Below are 18492 nucleotides of genomic sequence, written 5' to 3' on the forward strand. Positions count from 1 at the left end.
TTGGAACTCAGCAGTCCAAAATCATTGATCAGAAGCAATTTCCAACTCAGTTCTTGGGGAAGAATGATTCATATCCCTCTCCCTGTGGGCAGTCAGCCCTGGCCTGTACCCAAGAGAAGCCTCAAAGCTGGATGATGGAGGACCACCACTGCTGTGGGAGTGATTCAGTCACAGATTTTACTGCAACTTCTCAGTTGCCCTGCTCTTTCCTGTACGCTGTGCAGGGCTCCCCTGGTCTCCACAGCTGCAGAACCATTAATTTTGACAGTTTCTGCCTGTCCACTAGTGGTTTTTATAGGAGTAGTGTGTCCTGTAGTCCCCTACTGTCCTGCCATCTTCCCTGAAAGTCACCTACTATTATTATAGAATAGTTAATTTCTCCCATCACATCTGTCAGTATTTGCTTAATATATTTTTTGGTTCTTCTGTTAGGTGCATATAAATATTTATAATTGTCACATCTTCCTGTTGAATTGCCACTTTATTAGTATATAATGACCATCTTTGTCCCTCATAATTGTTTTTTTCCAAGATATGACTTTTAAAAATATGTTTTATTTGTTTTGCTTATACTATCATAATTGAAACTACTGACTGTCATTTCCCTAAAAAGGAAAGTCAAACTAAAACACATACTGATGTATGGCAGTTTGATATTATTGAATTCCAAAAATAATTACTGATTGTATTTGTAAACTAGTCTGTTTCTTTGGGTGTATTAGATTCAGATGTTTTACTTTTACCTTATTAAATCAAGATTAGGGCTTTTATTTGACCACATCATTAGGGCATCCTTGCCAACAACTAGCCTACAGCTGTGGGCTATATAAGTAGATGCTCAATCAAAGACAGAGAAGTAAATAAATATATGGAGAAGGAGAACACAGAGAGTTCAGATTTGGATGCTAGAGCCTCATGGAGAGAGCTGAGCCTTTTGCCTGATAGTTTGCAGCTGAAGAGACTAGAGCCCTTAGTCTGAGAAAGCCTCGAAAGAAACAAGCCCTGAGAAGAGAGACGAGACTTATGCTACCCTACAGCTGAGATTGGAAGGATCTTGGACCACAGAGCCCTAGGAGTAAGAGGAAGGCTGAACCCTCATAGAGACTGACAGCCATCTTTCTCCAATACATGGTCAGAGACTTTCATGAGGGAAGTAACTTATGCTCATGGCCTTGTGACTGTACATGTCTACCCCAACAGATTTCTGGTATTTTGCATCAGCACCCTTTTGGCTGACTAATACACGGTGCTTTTCAAAAGATAACAATTTTAAACGGCAGCAGACATTTGATCTTTTTCTTTTAAAAACCTTTAGGCTGCAGAAAAGATATGTGACCAAAGTGTTATGATTATCCATTAAAGATTTTCATCAGTACCTGTACCAATTTTGGTGACAATACAGCAAGATCCAATAATTAATAACAACGAATATGTCATAAGGAATGATATTTAGTACCAATCTTACAATAGTCATTGTCAAAGACAATTTATCATCCTATAAAATATGCTTTATTCCAATGTAAGGGTGAGGAATCTGTGTTATGTGCAAGGCTCAAAGATGATGCTGAGGACAGAACATGCAGAGTAAAAATGCTTCCTTCCATATCCAGGTAATATAAAGCAGACGATTGTAGTCCTGTCTTTGTGGGATGAAAATGGAATGGTCCCTTTGTAATAAGTTTCCTTAAAGGGAGAATAAATTGATAATAGTTTTTCTGGTAACATAGTATGGCACACTGGCTTTTACACTAGCCAGTGTTTTTTTTTGTGTGTGATTAAACATAATCCACGAATCACATTAATTTACATGCTGAGTGTTCATTTGTGGCATCCTTCTGTTGGGTCTTAGGGTCTCTCCACAATGTCATGGGGCTCCACGTGGTCTACTTTGCCTAGACCTCACTTGAAATTCTACTTATATCCATCCCACTGACAGCCAAAAAAGTTCCGGGGAGTACTGAACTGAGATTGCATATAACCATTCTAATTAGAGAATGAAGGGTGGTAACCATCATAGCCTCCTTTGAATCCTTTGGCAGGGCCTCAGTATCCATTCATCAAGCCTCAAACACCACAGGAGCCTCCATGAGACATCCCAAGACTGTTGTAGTAGGGGTGACTGCTATGTGGAAATCCTGTGTTCTGCTGATTTGGCTGCTGGTGGTTATTAGTCACTTTTTGGAGCTGGTCCTGGGAACAATGGTAAGTGCCAAGCACTATTTGAAGCTGTTCTTGCTGAAGTTCTGTTTGCTTTACTTAGTGAGCTGACTAGAAAAGTTCTTGTTATAACTAGCATGATACTGTTTTTGGAGCTTTAACCTTTAAATTTCCACTAACAAGAGGAACTGGGACATTCATACTGAACAACATTTGCATGGATTGGAATGGAGCTGCATTTACATTTATTCCACTGCTATGTAAAGGTTTGCTTGTCTTAGCTGGAACACTCGAGTCTGAGAAGCATCAGGAAGAATGATAATTCTGTAGTCTTGTCTGTATTTAAAGAGATTGTTGCCTGAATTTGGTCAAGTGGTTCCTTTTGTGGTCATTGCTTTGTAGCATGAGAAGGTTGATACAAGGGCTGAGATGCTGTGTACCCCTTGTACATAGAGGAAACCAAAGGGACCTGTGTAGCTTCTTGCTGTACAAGAAATTGATTAGTTTGAACAAGTCTAGATTTAGAATGTATTGGAGTGCAAACCAGTTGGGGCATGTCTATGATTTGTTTTGTATTCATGGATTGTGCGGATACAATGGCAGGATCCAGTGTCTGGTTTTCAAAATTTTTAAATCCTGTATGAAATTATAGAGCCTTTGTAATTGTGCCATAAGGTCCTGTACTCACTATTTTCTCCAAGGGGATTTGCCTGAGACACTGGAGTCAAAGAGTGAGGCTCTGATACTGAAGGAGATGCAACCTGTGGTTGCTGTGGGAGTGAATTTACCACCTTGACTGTTTCAAGGTGAAACAGTCTACCTGCTCATCTATCTGCTCTTTTCCACTGCTGCTGAACTTTTTCTGCCATAAATTGTCTATTTTAAAAAATGATTTATTTTATTTTATTTATCCCCCCTTGCCACCTGTGCCTGCTGTCTGCTCTTTGTGTCCATTCACTGTGTGTTCTCCTTTGACTGCTTTTCTTCTCTTCTCATTTTCTGTTTAGGAGGCACCAGTAACAGCTCCTGGAACCTCTGACATGGGAGAAAGGCACTCAGTTGCTTAAGCCACCTCAGCTCCCTAGCCTCCTGCATCTCTCACTGTCTCTCTTCTGCATCTCCCTTTGTTATGTCATCTTGCTGTGCCAACTCTCCATAGTGTGGGCTGTCAGCTCTCTGCAGTGCAGGCCATCAGCTCTCTGTGGTGTGGGCCAGCTTGCCTTCACTAGGAGACCCTGGGAATCGAACCTGGGCCTCCCATATGGTAGACAGGAGCCCAATTGCTTGAGCTACACCCATTTTGCTAAATTGTCTATTTACGTACTCTGTTGATTCAACTTCACTTTGTTGAGCCTCTTCTACTGGCTCAGGTTCAGCTTCAGTTACCTGTTCTTCAACTGTAGGTGCTGAGGTTGCCTCTTCTTCCTCACATGGCCCATTCTGGTGGTTGTGGGTATTGTGAAAGTAGTTTGACTGAAAAACATTCCCAACAATTTCCTTTAGAGCTTTAGTTTGCTCCACATATAGATTTTTCCTTCCCTTCCAGCAAGTCCCACAGGTGCATGAAGGCATGGTCTTACTGCTCAACCTCAAGCTTATGTCCTGTTCAGTGTCCACTAATTTATAGAATTTATCCAACAATGACAATTCCACTTCAGACAGTATTGGCACTCCATTCAAGCCTTGTTTCAGGTCAGTTGGTACCTCATTATCTCCAAATTTGTTCAAAATATACTGCAGCTGAACTAGGTATGAAATCTTTCTGTTCAGCTTCTTTTCAGACAAGCTGCTCCTGATGTACTTACTGTCTTCTTTATTGCTTTCTGAATATTTTGGCTTAATGCCATCAAACTCTTCTGTAATTCTTCTGCAAACTCCAAGTTATTTGTGATTTCTTGGTACATAGAAGCCACATGCAGGTGATCTTGATTAAGTCTTTCTCCTTTGTTCATCCTTTCCTGGTAATCATCAAGCTTGCCATTTTTCTTCCCCAGGTTCCACAGTTTCTAGTTAATCACAGCAAAAATCTGATTCATGGACTCAGTCTGGACAGCACTGGTGCTGGTTATGGGATGCTGAAAAGCCAGCCCAGTACCCCTGGCCTCTACCCTACTCCAGGAGGACCCCAATGGGGGTGGCGGTCCAGGTGACTTATTGCAGCTTATGCTGTGGCTAGTGGTGGAAGGCATCTTTAGAACATGAGGGAAGAGAAGAAAAACTAGGAGGAAAGACTAGAGCTATGGGTCAGGAGAAAGACAGGACAAGGTATGCAGCAGCTGGGAGCCTGAGTGAGGAGTTAGGGGAGGGCCTTATAACTGTTTTTTACTTACAGTCTATTTTATTTGATATTAGTATAGCCACCTGAGTTCTCTTTTGGTTACTACTTGCATGGTATATTTATTTCCTTTCACCCTCGACCTACTTGTAACTTTGAATTAAAGGTGAGTCTCTTGCAGACATCCTATGGTTGGGTCATGATTTTTAATCCATTCTGCCAATCTCTGCCTTTTGACTGGGAGTTTAATCCATTTACATTTAAAGTCACTACTGATAATACTGGACTTTCTTCTGCCATTTTTGCTATTTAGCTTTTATAAGTCTTATACCTTTTTCCTCTCACTTCTGTTAATGCCTACTCATATTTATTTGATTTTTGTGTTTTACCATAATGAGTGTCTTCTGATTTCTATCTGGATATATTTTGATCTATTTTCTTTCTGGTTACCTTGAGGTTAAAACTTAACATCCTAAATATGTAACAATCATATTTGCGTTGATGCCAACTTTACTTCAATAGCATGCACATACACTCTTCCTATACCCTTTTGTCCCACCACTACTTTTTGTACTTGTTACTACCTATATCTTTGTACATTTTATGTCAAAAAACATGGGCTTATCATTACCTTGTATGCATTTTAGCACTTGTAGGAATTAAGAAGTGGAGTTAAATACCAAACAATACACTACAATAACCCTGACACCTATAATTACCCATATAGCTAACCTTACTGGTGGTCTTTATTTCTTTATTCTACGTTGAACCACTGTCTAGTGTCTTTTTGTTTCAGCCCAAAGAACTCCCTTTAGCATTGCTTGTAGAACAGGTCTAGTGGTGATCAACTCCCTCAGCTTTTATTTATCTGAGAATGTGTTAATTTCTCCTTCATTTTTCAAAGAAAGTCTTATCAAATAAAATTCTTTGCTGGCATTTGTCTTCTTTCAGCAGCTTCAGTTGTTCAGCCCATTGCTTTCTTTTTCTTGTGAGAAATTAGCACTCAGTCTCATTGGTACTCCCTTGTACTTAATACATTGCTTTTCTCTTGCACCTTTCAGAACTCTCTCCTTGTCCTTTGTATTTGGTAATGTGGTCAATATATGATGGAACATATTTTTCTTCATGCTTATCCTGTTCTTCTCTGGGCTTCTTGGATGTTCATATTCATGTCTTTTGCTACGTTTCAGAAATTCTCTGTTATTATTTCTTTCAATATTCCTTCTGCCTCTTTATCTCTTCCTTCTCCTCCTTGGACTCCCATATTGTGTTTATTGGTGCCCTTTATTGTGTCCCAATGGTGTCTTAGGTTATTTTTGATTTCAACATTTCTTTTTTCTTTTTTGTTCTTCAGCCTGACTTATTTCAAGTGTCTTGTCTTTAACTTCACTAGTTCTTTCCTCTGTCAGCTCTAATTTGCTCTTGAAACCTTCTTGGGCATTTTTCATTTCAGTTATTGTTGCCTTCAACTCCAGTTCTGTTTGGTAACTTTTTAAAATTTCCATCTCTTTCCTAAAGATTTCATATTGTTCATTCATTGTTTTCCAGTTATCCTTTAGTTCTTTTTCTGTATTTTCCTTTATCTCCTTGAGATTTTTAAGGCTATTTTTTAAAAAGCTTTGTTTGTATGCCCACATTCTCATCTTCTTCTTTGGTGTTTTATGTATTTTTATCCTTTTCCTTTTGATTGACCATCATTTCCTTTTTCTTTGTTTATCTTGTATTCTTATTGCACATGGTACATTTTAACATTTTAAAATATTAACTCTGTGATTTATGTTTGGTTCTTGATTTTGTAACCAGCTGGTGATAAGATATTTACATGAGCTTCATCCCTCATATCAGGAATGTCTTCCCATGGCAAATGCAGTGTGCAGGATTTCCCCTGTATTTTTGGGCCTATATCTTGTGCTGGGCTTTTGCTTGTTAGTTATTTTGGATTTCCCTTGTTTACAGGAATTTGATTGTCCCCTTTGTTTCCCAGGTTTCAGACATTCGTCCTCCAGGTGTTTCTAGCCATCAGGCCTTTATCCTAGACTATCCAAGATTTTTATATTCCTTTTGTTGTTCCAGATTACTTTTGCCTGGAGGGAAAATTCTTGGAGGAGGGAACAATGGAGAGAGTTTTCCCTTGTTCATCTTTCCAAGTTGAAACAGGGCCAGAGATGCAAGGGAAGGGTGCTGACCTTCTCCAATGTGCCAAGGGAGGGTTGGGAAAGGTGCCAATAGCTTCTCAGTTGGCTCCCTAAAACTGAGATTTCCTGGCCTGCCCAGCAAATGCAGCCCTTCAGGTAATTGTCCCCCACAAACCTGAGGAAATGCAGAGTCTTTAAGTCTCCACCATCACTTGCCCCACAGGTTTGGGTTGAAACAATGACTGCCACAGCCCTTGCCCAGGTAAGGTTGAAACAATGGTTGCTCTCAGAGCTGATACCACAGTGATCTGAATTCAATAATCAAAATGTGTGATCAGTGATCAACCATGCTCACCCCTGTTCTTGGGGAAGAGGATCTTTACATCCTTTCTGTCAACAGCTTCTAACCAGAGGTTGGACTCCACAGTGGTCTGCTGCAAAGGTGTGGGGTTGAGCCCTGGTAGCCACTGTGCAGAGAAAAATTTCCTGTTCTTTATCATAATTTATCACCCTATTCCTCCTACACTTCTCTGGATCTTGTATAGACTTCTGGCCCCTTGAATTTCAAAATAGTTGTTTCAGAAAATTACTTCCTGTTTAAATTTTTTTTTGGTGGAAAAACTTAGTTCCAGAGCTCTCTATTCTGCCACTTTCCCCTAATCCTCCCTCTAGCTGATCTCCTGAGAGCTTTGAATGTTGTCAATGTAATGCCAATGTTTGTTCCTCCAGTCTATGCTTTTCTTTTCCTTTGGAGAAGTTATTGTTTCCCCTGGTATTTAAATACTACTTTTATATGGATGACTCAAATCTGTTTCAGGGACAAGCTACTCACCTAAATTTTAGTCTCTCATGTTCAGCTGCCTATTAAATTTCTTAGATAACTGGACTTTTTTTCAATTTCTTCACATTTAAAACAAATATATCATCCTCTCTCCCAAATCAACTTCCCCAACTGAGTTTTCTGTTCTTTCATTGATACTAATAGTCTTCTAGTCACCCTGCCATAGAACATGACAGTTATCTTTGTCTCCACCTTACCCTTACCTTATCCCTAACATGTAAACTCTAAGTTTTGTTTATTCTTTTTTATAATATCTCTTGAACCTTTCTCTCTGACAGAGGTAGTTCAAGCCCTTACCTCATCACACCTTTTCTATTGCAGATACTTGAACTATCTCTTTTACACTTACATGCTCAAAGAGGTGGACCTGGCAAATTTCTATTTATACTTCAAAATCCCAGTTGAAGTTGTCATTCTCTATGAATACTTTCATGTGCATGATTCTTTTCTATATATATCATAATGCTGTAGTTATGTTTTTTGCTTACATGTCTGTCTCACTCAATTTGATAATGAGCCCATTAATGGCAGTGAGCATGTTTTTTTCATTTTTGCTCTCTTCCTCTCCTAATTGGGTGACTTTGTAAATGATACTACATTGTATTAAGGGATTTTGTGTAATGCAGTACTTGACTCACCAGGGTCAGTGTCTAGTGAGTGGAGGGAAGAGCATAGTTTTTAAATGAAAATGCTAATGCTATTGTGCAGAAATCTAGGTAATGATGTAAAGGGAAAATGAAATGTGGATACACCTAGGAGTGTAAAATCTATTCAAAAGAAACCTAAAACATTGAAGAATGAAAAAATGTGTACGTGGACATTTTACAGATTGATGGAGAATAAAGGAAAAGGGGTGGAGGATACTGAATCCATTCATTTAAGCAGGAAATGAAGGCAAAGTACATAAAACAAAGAAGAAGGCAGAAGTCACCTGGTAGTGTATAGAAATACTCTTGATTTTTGTGTACTCATCTTGTATCCTGCCACTTTACTGAACTTGTCTATTAGTTCTGGTAACTTTGCTATGGATTTTTTTGGATTTTCTAAATACAGGATCATAACATGAGAGAAGAGAAATGTTTTACTTCTTTTTTTTCCTATTTGGGTGACTTTTATGTATTTTCTTGCTTAATTGCTCTAACTAGAACTTTTAGCACAATACTGAATAACAGTGGAGAGAGTGGATATCCTTGACTTGTTCCTGATCTCAGTGAGAAATCTTTTAGTCTTTCACCATTGAGTACAATATTAGCTGTTGGTTTTTCATATGCACTTTATCATATTAAGAAAGTTTTCATCTATTCCTATCACTCGGAGTGTTTTTTATCAAGAAACAATGTTGTATTTTGTCAAATGCCTTTCCTGCATCTATTAACCTGACCATGATATTTTTCATCTTCAATTTGTTAATGTGATGTATTACACTGATTGATTTTCTTATGTTGAACCACCTTGCATAACTGGTATAAAGCCCACTTGATCATGATGTGCAATTTTAAAAATGTGTTTTTGGATTCCATTAGCAAGTATTTTGTTGAGGATATTTGCATCTATATTAGAGATATCTGTCTGTAATTTTCTTTACTTATAATATCTTTATTTGACTTTGCTATGAGTGTAATGTTGACCTCATAGAATGAGTTTGATAGTGTTCCTTACTGTTCAATATTTGGAAATTTTTGAGCAATATTGGTATTAAATCTCTTTAAATGATTGGCAGAATTCATCTGTGAAGCCATCTGGTCCAGGACTTTTCATTTTTGGAAGCTTTTTATGACTGTTTCAATTCCTTTACATGTGATTGGTTTGTTGAGGTCTTCTATTTATTCTAGGATTGGTTTGGGTTATTCCTGTGTTTCTAGAAACTTGTCCATTTCATCAACATTGACTAGTTTGTTAGCATACAGTTTTTCATAATATCCTCTTATGATCTCTTTTATTTCTGCTGGATCAGGGGTATTGCCTCCCCTATTATTTCTGATTTTATTTATTTGCATCTTTTCTTTTCTTTGTTAATGGAGCTGAAGGTTTGTTGATTTTGTTGATCTTCTCAAAGAACCAACTTTAAGTTCTGTTGATTCTCTCTATTGTCTTATTTTTTCTTTTCATTAATTTCTACTCTTATATTCATTATGTTTTTGTTTGTTCAAGTATTGATTGCTCTTCTTTTTCTAGTTCCTCCATGTATATAGTTAAGTCCTTGCCTTTAGGTTATTTTTTATGAGGTACCAGGGGTTAAACCCAAGACCTTCCCCATGGGTGTTCAACCACTGGACTACATCCACTCCCCAATGGGTGTTGGTCTTTTCATTTATTTGTTTGTTTTGCTTTTAGGAGGTACTGATGGTTTAACCCAGTACCTTGTACATGGAGAGCAGGTGCTCAACTGCTTGAGTTACATTTTTTTGAGGTACTGGGGATTGGGGATTGAACCAAGGACTTCATATGTGGGAAGCTGGTGCTCAACCTCCGAGCCACATCAACTTCCCTGAGTTGCTTTTCTTGTTTCCATTGCTTGTTTTTTGTTTTTGTTTTTTTCAGGAGGCACCAGGAACAGAACCTGGGACCTTCCATGTGGGAGATGGGAGCTCAACATTTTGAGCCACATTCACTCCCTCTTTTTTAAAAATATAAGCCTTGAGGGCTCTAAATTTCCTTCTCAGTATTGCCTTTGCTGTATCCCATAAGTTGTGATATATTGTGTTCTTCTTTCCATTCATTTTGAGGTTTTTACTGATTTCCCTTGCAATTTCTTATTTGACTCACTGATTATTTAAGAATGTATTGCTTAATCTCCATATATGTGTGAATTTTCCGTTTTGTGCAGTTTTATTATTTTCTAAATTTATTCCATTACAATCAGAGAAAGTGCTTTGTATAATTTCAGTGTTTTAAAATTTATTGAGATCGGACTTAATATGTCCCAAAATATGGTCTCTCCTAGAGAAAGATACAATGAGCTCTTGAGAAGAATATACATCTTGATGTTTCAGGGTGAAATGCTCTGTAAATGTCTGTTAGGTCTAGTTCACTTATAATATTATTTAAGCTCTCTGTTTCTTTATTTATCGTCTGTCCGGATGTCCTATCCAATGCTGAAAGTGGTATATTGAATTATCCAACTATAATTGCTGAGAATACTATTTCTCCTTTCAGTCTTGTCAGTGTGTATTTCATGTATTTTGGGGCATGTAAGTTAGCTGCATAAATATGTGTTATTGCTATTTCTCCTGATGAGCAATCTGAGGAAGGAGTCAGAAAATATTCCATTTACAATAGAGACTAAAAGAATCACATATTTAGGAAAAAAGTTAACCAAAGACATAAAGGACCCATACTCAGAAAATTGCTACACATTGGTAAGAGAAACCAAAGATGACCTAAATAAACGGAAGGATGTTCTGTGTTCATGTATTGGGAGATTAAATAGCATTAAGATGTCAATTCTACCCAAACTGATCTACGTATTTAACACAATCTCAATAAAATTCCAACTACCTTCTTTGTAGAATTAGCAAAGCAAATAATCAAATTTATCTGGAAGAGTAAGTGCCTCTGAATGGACAAAAATATATTTAAAAAGAAGAATGAAGTTGGAGAACTCTCACTTACCCAACTTCAAAGCATATTATCTAGTTACAGTGGAAAAAACAAGATGACACCAGCATAAAGATAGACAGAATGATTGATAGAATTGAATGGAGAGTTGGAAATAGAACCTCACATCTATGGTCAAGTGATTTTGGACAAGGCTGTAAAACCCACTCAGCTGGGTCAGAACAGCCTATTTAATAAACAGTGCTGGGAAAACTGGATATCCATTTCTAAAAGAGAGAAAGAGGACCCCTATCTTATGTCGTACATACAAATTAACTCAAATGGATCAAGGACCTAAATATAAAAATTAGAAACATAAAACTCCTAGAAGAAAATAAAGGGAAACATCTACAAGATCTTGTGGTAGGTGGTGTTTTCTTGGACCTTACACCAAAAGCATGAGCAATGACAGAAAAATCAGTAAATAGGATTTCCTCAAAATTAGACAATTTTGTGCTTCAAACAATTTTCTTTTTTTTTAAAAATATTTATTTATTATTATTTTTAATTACATTAAAAAAAATATATGAGGTCCCATTCAACCCCACCGCCCCCGCCCCCCCACTCCCCCCCACAGCAACACTCTCTCCCATCATCGTGATACATCCATTGCACCTGGTAAGTTCATCTCTCAGCATCACTGCACGCCATAGTCAATGGTCCACATCATAGCCCAGACTCTCTCACGTTCCATCCAGTGGGCCCTGGGGGGATCTACAGTGTCCCGTAATTGTCCGTGAAGCACTATCCAGGACAACTCCACGTCCCGAAAACGCCTCCACATCTCATCTCTTCCTCCCGTTCCCCACACCCAGCAGCCCCCATGGCTACCGTTCCCACACCCATTCCACATTTTCTCTGTGGACATTGGATTGGTTGTGTCCATTGCACACCTATGTCAAGTGAGGGCTTAGATTCCACATGGGTACTGGATGCACTCTTCCCGCTTCTAGTTGTAGACACTCTACATGTTGTGGTGGTTGACCTTCTTCAACTCCATGTTAGCTGAGTGGAGTAAGTCCAATAAGTCAAAGTGTAGGAGCTGAAGTCTGTTGAGGCTCTGGGCCTGGGTGTCATATTATCAGTCCAGAGATTCAAATCCCCTACATATATCTTAAACCCAGCACCAACTACAATTCCAATAAAGTAGCATGCAAGTCTTGTGAAAAGAGATCCCCTCTGAGTCCATTTCCATCACGCAGAAACACCAGCTCCAAAGAAGAGCCATCTGTCACGGCAGTGAACCCCTTCTGCCATGACCATAGAACCCGTGGGTCTCTTTATCCCTCAAAAGAACCAATACCTGGGGTTGTATCTACCTTATCTGTCTCTTAGACTCTGTTCAGTTGTACATAGGGCTATTCCTTCTGACAACCTCCAGACTCTTTTTTAGAGACTCACAGCCTTATAATCTCATTTCTCCTTTCCATTTCCCCCTTACATTAGGTCAAACCGCTTCCCGAAGTCATGTTATTATATGTAGACAGGTATATTCTGCTGTTCCTCATTGAATCTTTAATTCAAGGTCATTTTCTAGTTGCTTCTTCAGCTGGTATGTGGTAGTGATCCCTCGGTGCCAGGGAGGCTCATCCCCGGGTGTCGTGTCCCATGCTGGGGGGAATGCATCACATCTACACGCTGAGTTTGGCTGTGAGAGTGGCCACATTTGAGTAACATGAAGGCTGTCAGGAGGAAACCCCCAGGCACAATGCTACTCTAGGCCTTGTTCTTATTGCAGGTGCATAGGCTCAAAAGTGTAGCCATTAGTATCAAGAGCCCACTGTTGGGCCCTCCTTCCTTCCTGGTTCTTGCCGTTGCACCTGGAGGATTGCTGCTGCTCTCCCAGGGCCCACAACAGTGACCCCCCAGCCAGGAGCCCAGTACCCCCCCAGCTGTTGTTTTTAATTGTTTCCACTATGAGTATATATAGACATTACCATATACCCTGGGCATATGCCCTGTATAACTCCCTGTCAACCATATATATCCTGTCAATAACATCCCATATCAGTATTCCTCCGCTGCCATTGTTGAACCACTCTGTGATCCAAAACTTCCCGTAAAGTGAATCCCAACATAATGCCAGCTTCAGAAGAGTCTTAGATCACCAAAATTCATATATACAATATACAGTATTTCCCCAGATCCACCATAAAACCTTTTCCCTTCCACAGCAATAATCTTTTAACTTATTCATATCATATTTCCTGAAACTGATGTACAGATTCCGAAACTATAGTTTTCAAACAAGGTAACATTTGTGCTTACTATGTCGTCCATACTTTAGGTTGTACAGTTTTCTAAATTTTTTAGTTATCCTATGTTTTGTCTTATGGTTTTCATTATTAGTCTGTCGTCCCCTATATGTTTTTGGTGTAATATTAGCTGTTTTATATTCATCCTCGTGTACTCTCACATAACTCCTCTTTTGCCCCCTTATTTACCTTTGTTCCATCCATTGCACGTCCATTTTCCCCTCCCCTTAGGGCCCACAACGCCTGCCAATCTAATGCCCTGGGAGCCGTCCTTTCTCACGAGAGATACAGTTCTCTCTATTCGACGGCATTAGTCTTCCCCAGGATATGGGTCCACCCCACCCAATGGTAGAACCCACCTTGGCAAAATGAGCCTTCAGCTATTCCCTCCGGAGTCCGTCCCGCATCAGACCATACCCCCTGAGCGTCCTAACCAGGTAACCCTCCTACTTATACTTTGATACGTTTTACTCAACATTTAGTTCTCAATGAACTTCTGGCACTCTCCCATGTTTGTATGTTGCCCCTCCCTCCCACCTATTTCTTGGACCATATTACCCCTCTTCCCATCCCCAGCCCACCTCAAACCCAGAAAACCCCACCCGAAGGTAACCCCTTGCCCCCATTTTGTCCCTTCTTTGTGCTCATACTTACCCCCAGCTCATCACAGATTCCACCCCTACAGACATTAACTCACAGCCTTCCTCCACCCCCCGATTTCCAGTAAGCCACTTTTCCAGACTCTAGCTCTCTGAGGCAGTTAACTTATTTCATATCATTGAGGTCATATAGTATTTGTCCTTCAATGCCTGGGTTGCTTCACTCAACATAAGATTCTCAAGGTTCATCCATGTTATCACGTGCGATTGTAGTGTATTGGTTCTTACAGCTGAGTAGTATTCCATTGTGTGTATATACCACATTTTATTGATCCACTCATCTGTTGATGGACTTTTGGATTGATTCCAACTTTTGGCGATGGTGAACAATGCTGCTATGAACATTGGTGTACATATATCGGTTTGTGTCCTTGTTTTCAGATCTGATGGGTATATACCCAGCAGTGGTATTGCTGGGTCATATGGCAAATCTATGGATAATTTTTTGAGAAACTGCCAAACTGTCCTCCAGAATGGTTGGATCCTTCTGCATTCCCACCAGCAATGGATGAGTGTTCCCCTTTCTTCACATCCTCTCCAGCATTTGTATTCTACTGTTTTTTTCATGGCTGCCAAACTTATGGGAGTAAGATGGTATCTCATTGTAGTTTTGATTTGCATTTCCCTGATAGCTAGGGATTTGGAGCATTTTTTCATGTGCATTTTAGCCATTTGTATTTCTTCTTTGGAGAAGTGTCTGTTTAAATCTTTTTCCCATTTTTTAAATGGGTTGTTTATCTTTTTGTTTTCGAGATCTATGAGTTCTTTATATATGCAAGTTATAAGTCTCTTATCAGATATATGGTTGCCAAATATTTTCTCCCATTGTGTGGGTTCCCTTTTTACTTTCTTGACAAACTCCTTTGAGGTGCAGAAGGCTTTAATTTTGAGGTAGTCCTGTTTATCTATTTGTTCTTTTGCTGCTCGTGCTTTTGGTGTGATATTCTTGAAGCCATTTCCTATTACAAGGTCCTGTAGATGTTTCCCTACACTGCTTTCTAAGGTCTTTATGGTCTTGGTTCTTATATTTAGGTCTTTGATCCATCTTGAGTTGATCTTTGTATAAGGTGTGAGATGGTAATCCTCTTTCATTCTTCTACATATAGCTATCCAGTTCTCCAGGCACCATTTGTTGAATAGGCCATTCTCTCCCAGTTGAGAGGGTTTGGTGGCTTTATCGAATATTATATGGCTATATACATGAGGTTCTATATCTGAATTTTCAATTCGATTCCATTGGTCTGTGTGTCTCTCCTTATGCCAGTACCATGCTGTTTTCACTACTGTAGCTTTATAGTATGTTTTGAAGTCAGGAAGTGTGATTCCTCCTATTTCGTTTTTCTTTTTCAATATGTCTTTGGCTATTCGGGGCCTCTTTTTATTCCAAATAAATTTCATAGTTAGTTTTTCTAGTTCCTTAAAGAAGGCTGTGTTGATTTTTATTGGGATTGCATTGAATGTGTAGATCAGTTTTGGTAAGATAGACATCTTAATAATATTCAGTCTTCCTATCCATGAACAGGGAATATTCTTCCATTTATTTAGGTCTTCTTTGATTTCCTTGAACAATCTTGTATAGTTCTCGATGTATAAGTTTTTTACCTCTTTAGTTAAATTTATTCCTAAGTATTTGATTTTTTTATTTACTATTGTGAATGGTATTTGTTTCTTGATTTCCTCCTGATCTTGCTCATTATTGGTGTATAGAAATGCTACTGATTTTTGCGCATTGATCTTATAACCTGCGACTTTGCTAAACTCATTTATGAGTTCTAGGAGCTTTGTTGTAGATCTCTCAGGGTTTTCTATATATAGGATCATGTCATCTGCAAATAATGAAATTTTGACTTCTTCCCTTCCAATTTGAATGCCTTTTATATCTGGTTCTTGTCTCAGTGCTCGAGCCAGTACTTCCAAGACAATGTTAAATAGGAGCGGAGACAATGGGCATCCTTGTCTTGTTCCTGATTTTAGAGGGAAGGATTTCAGGATTTCGCCATTGTAAACAATGTTGGCTTTAGGTTTTTCATATATACTCTTTATCATGTTCAAAAAGTTTCCTTGTATTCCGATCTTTTGGTGCGGTCATCCCTCGGGCTGAAGTGTGGTTTGCTGGCCTGGCAGGGGAGCGGCCGTGGTAGGCCTAATTCCGCTGCCCCCATAATAGGGTGGTTGGTCGGGCCTACCGCCACCCCTGAAGGAAGCTCGGCATGGGTGCAGAGTGCCCTCGGGTCTCCCCTTCTCGGCAGCCATGCTTCCGCGGCCGCCCCTCCTCCCAGATGGCGCCACCCGATGCCTTGTGGGGCGGCACCCTTCTTCTTCCTTCTCCCTGCGCAGGCACAGGGCAGAAAATTCCAGTCTGCCCTTTTCCCCTCCCCCGACAGCAGCAACAGCCAGGCGTGGGCGGAAAATTCCAGTCTGCCCTTTTCCCCTCCCCCGACAGCAGCAACAGCCAGGCGTGGGCGGAAAATTCCAGTCTGCCCTTTTCCCTCCCCCGACAGCAGCAACAGCCAGGCGTGGGCGGGAAACTCAAGTCTGCCCTCCACCCCAGCAACAGCAGCCACCAATCCCTAAACCCTGCCCCTTCCCCCAGCAACAGCGACAGCCAATCCCTAACCACCACCCCTCCCCCATCCAGTACCGCCCACTGACCTTTCACCGGCAACCAATCAGAACAGGGCATGGCTTCGACCAATCAGCCTTCCCCAGCCCCTATAAAACTGTTGCCTCTCCCTCAATAAAGTGGACTTGCGTGTTTACCTTGTCTCCGCGGTAGTTCTTCTGCCGTGCGCCCTCCAGTCCTGAGAGCCCCCGACAAGGGCCTGGCCTCCCTTGTCCCCAGTTCGTCGCCTGCTTCTCCGGGCGACCCCTTCGTCGCCGGCTTCTCCGGGCGACCCCTTCGTCGCCGGCTTCTCCGGGCGACCCCTTCGTCGCCGGCTTCGCCGGGCGACCCCGTCAGCCGAACCGCGCAACCCCTTGTGAGACCGATCCCTCGTCTGCTGCCGGACCGACCCCTTGTCCCAAGTGGGACCGACCCCTCATCCAGAGCTGGACCGACCCCTCGTCCAGAGCTGGACCGACCCCTCGTCCGCAGCCAGACCCCACCTCTACCGACCGAGCAAGCCGCCGCAGTTGGCGCCCAACTTGGGGCAAAGCAACCCCACCACAGCACAACGTGGGGCAAGGCAACTCCACCACAGCCTCACTCCATAACCTGGCGGCCCCCCCCTCCTCTTTTCTCACATTGGGACTTCTCTCATGCAACATTGCTGCTACCTGAGCCTTGGCTACCTCATACGATCCACGGCGGTCTGGGAGAATCGCTGGATGGCTTTCTCCTTCCATGTCGGGGGCTTATACCGACCCGCTATGATTAAGAGGAGCCTTGGATTTCTCGGGAGCACGCGCTTGCACGTCTGAAGTAATCCTACCACAGCCCTACGCCCTCCTCTCTTCTCATCTTGGGACTTCTCTCGTGCAACATTGCTGCTACCTGAGCCTTGGCTACCTCATATGATCCACGGCGGTCTGGGAGAATCGCTGGATGGCTTTCTCCTTCCATGTCGGGGGCTTATACCGACCCGCTATGATTAAGAGGAGCCTTGGATTTCTCGGGAGCGCGCGCTTGCACGTCTGAAGTAATCCTACCACAGCCCTACACCCTCCTCTCTTCTCACCTTGGGACTTCTCTCATGCAACATTGCTGCTACCTGAGCCTTGGCTACCTCATACGATCCACGGCGGTCTGGGAGAATCGCTGGATGGCTTTCTCCTTCCATGTCGGGGGCTTATACCGACCCGCTATGATTAAGAGGAGCCTTGGATTTCTCGGGAGCACGCGCTTGCATGTCTGAAGTAACCCTCCCACAGCCCTACACCCTCCTCTCTTCTCACCCTTATCTTTTTGCTCTGCATTGCTGCTCCTGAACCTTGGTGACCTCATACGATCCACGGCGGTCTGGGAGAATCGCTGGATGGCTTTCTCCTTCCATGTCGGGGGCTTATACCGACCCGCTATGATTAAGAGGCACCAATAAAACTCTCAGGAGCGCGTGCCTGAGCACCTCCACCCCTGCCTTCACCTCTGCCTCCTCCCCTCCGCACTTGCTCCCCTTTGCCTTGCTCCACTGCTCGTCGTTCCGCCCTCCCCTCATCGGGGCCTTCTCTTGGCCCGCGACCACCGTCGGAGTCCCATCGGCTCCGACCCCTCGTCTCACCACGCACCTCGGCTCCCATTGCCACGCTCTCAAGGTAAGGGCCCCTTTTCTTATCGGCTCCAAAAGGCCATTAGCAATGGGTAACATCCTATCTGCTAAGCAAGCCCCACAAGTTCGGGCCCTCGCCGGTCTCCTAGACACTCACCAGTGTAAGATCTCTTTCAAACAGCTTCAAGTATATTGGGACCTTCTTCTCCCCTTTAATCCGTGGCTTACCACGTGTCAGCTTTGGGACCTGGACACCTATACTCGCCTTATAGATAGGGTCACTTTTGCTGTGGAGCAGGAAGGTAAAAGATTCCCTCCTGGCTTATTACAGGCAACATGAAGTCCAGAAGAAATCTTGAAGGGTATAA

General features: G+C 41.7%; 1 protein-coding gene and 2 pseudogenes across 2 annotated transcripts in view; all 3 read right to left on the reverse strand.

Annotated features, from left to right (window-relative positions):
• CYSLTR1 (cysteinyl leukotriene receptor 1) overlaps positions 1–18492 on the reverse strand; it is a 100838-nt gene that overhangs the window by 57927 nt on the left and 24419 nt on the right. The window lies entirely within an intron of this gene.
• Positions 1513–3314, reverse strand: LOC139436156 (caprin-1 pseudogene; annotated as a pseudogene).
• Positions 2893–10846, reverse strand: LOC101423009 (caprin-1 pseudogene; annotated as a pseudogene).

This window comes from Dasypus novemcinctus, chromosome X (genome assembly GCF_030445035.2).
Source record: "Dasypus novemcinctus isolate mDasNov1 chromosome X, mDasNov1.1.hap2, whole genome shotgun sequence".
NCBI classification, from domain to species: Eukaryota; Metazoa; Chordata; class Mammalia; order Cingulata; family Dasypodidae; genus Dasypus; species Dasypus novemcinctus.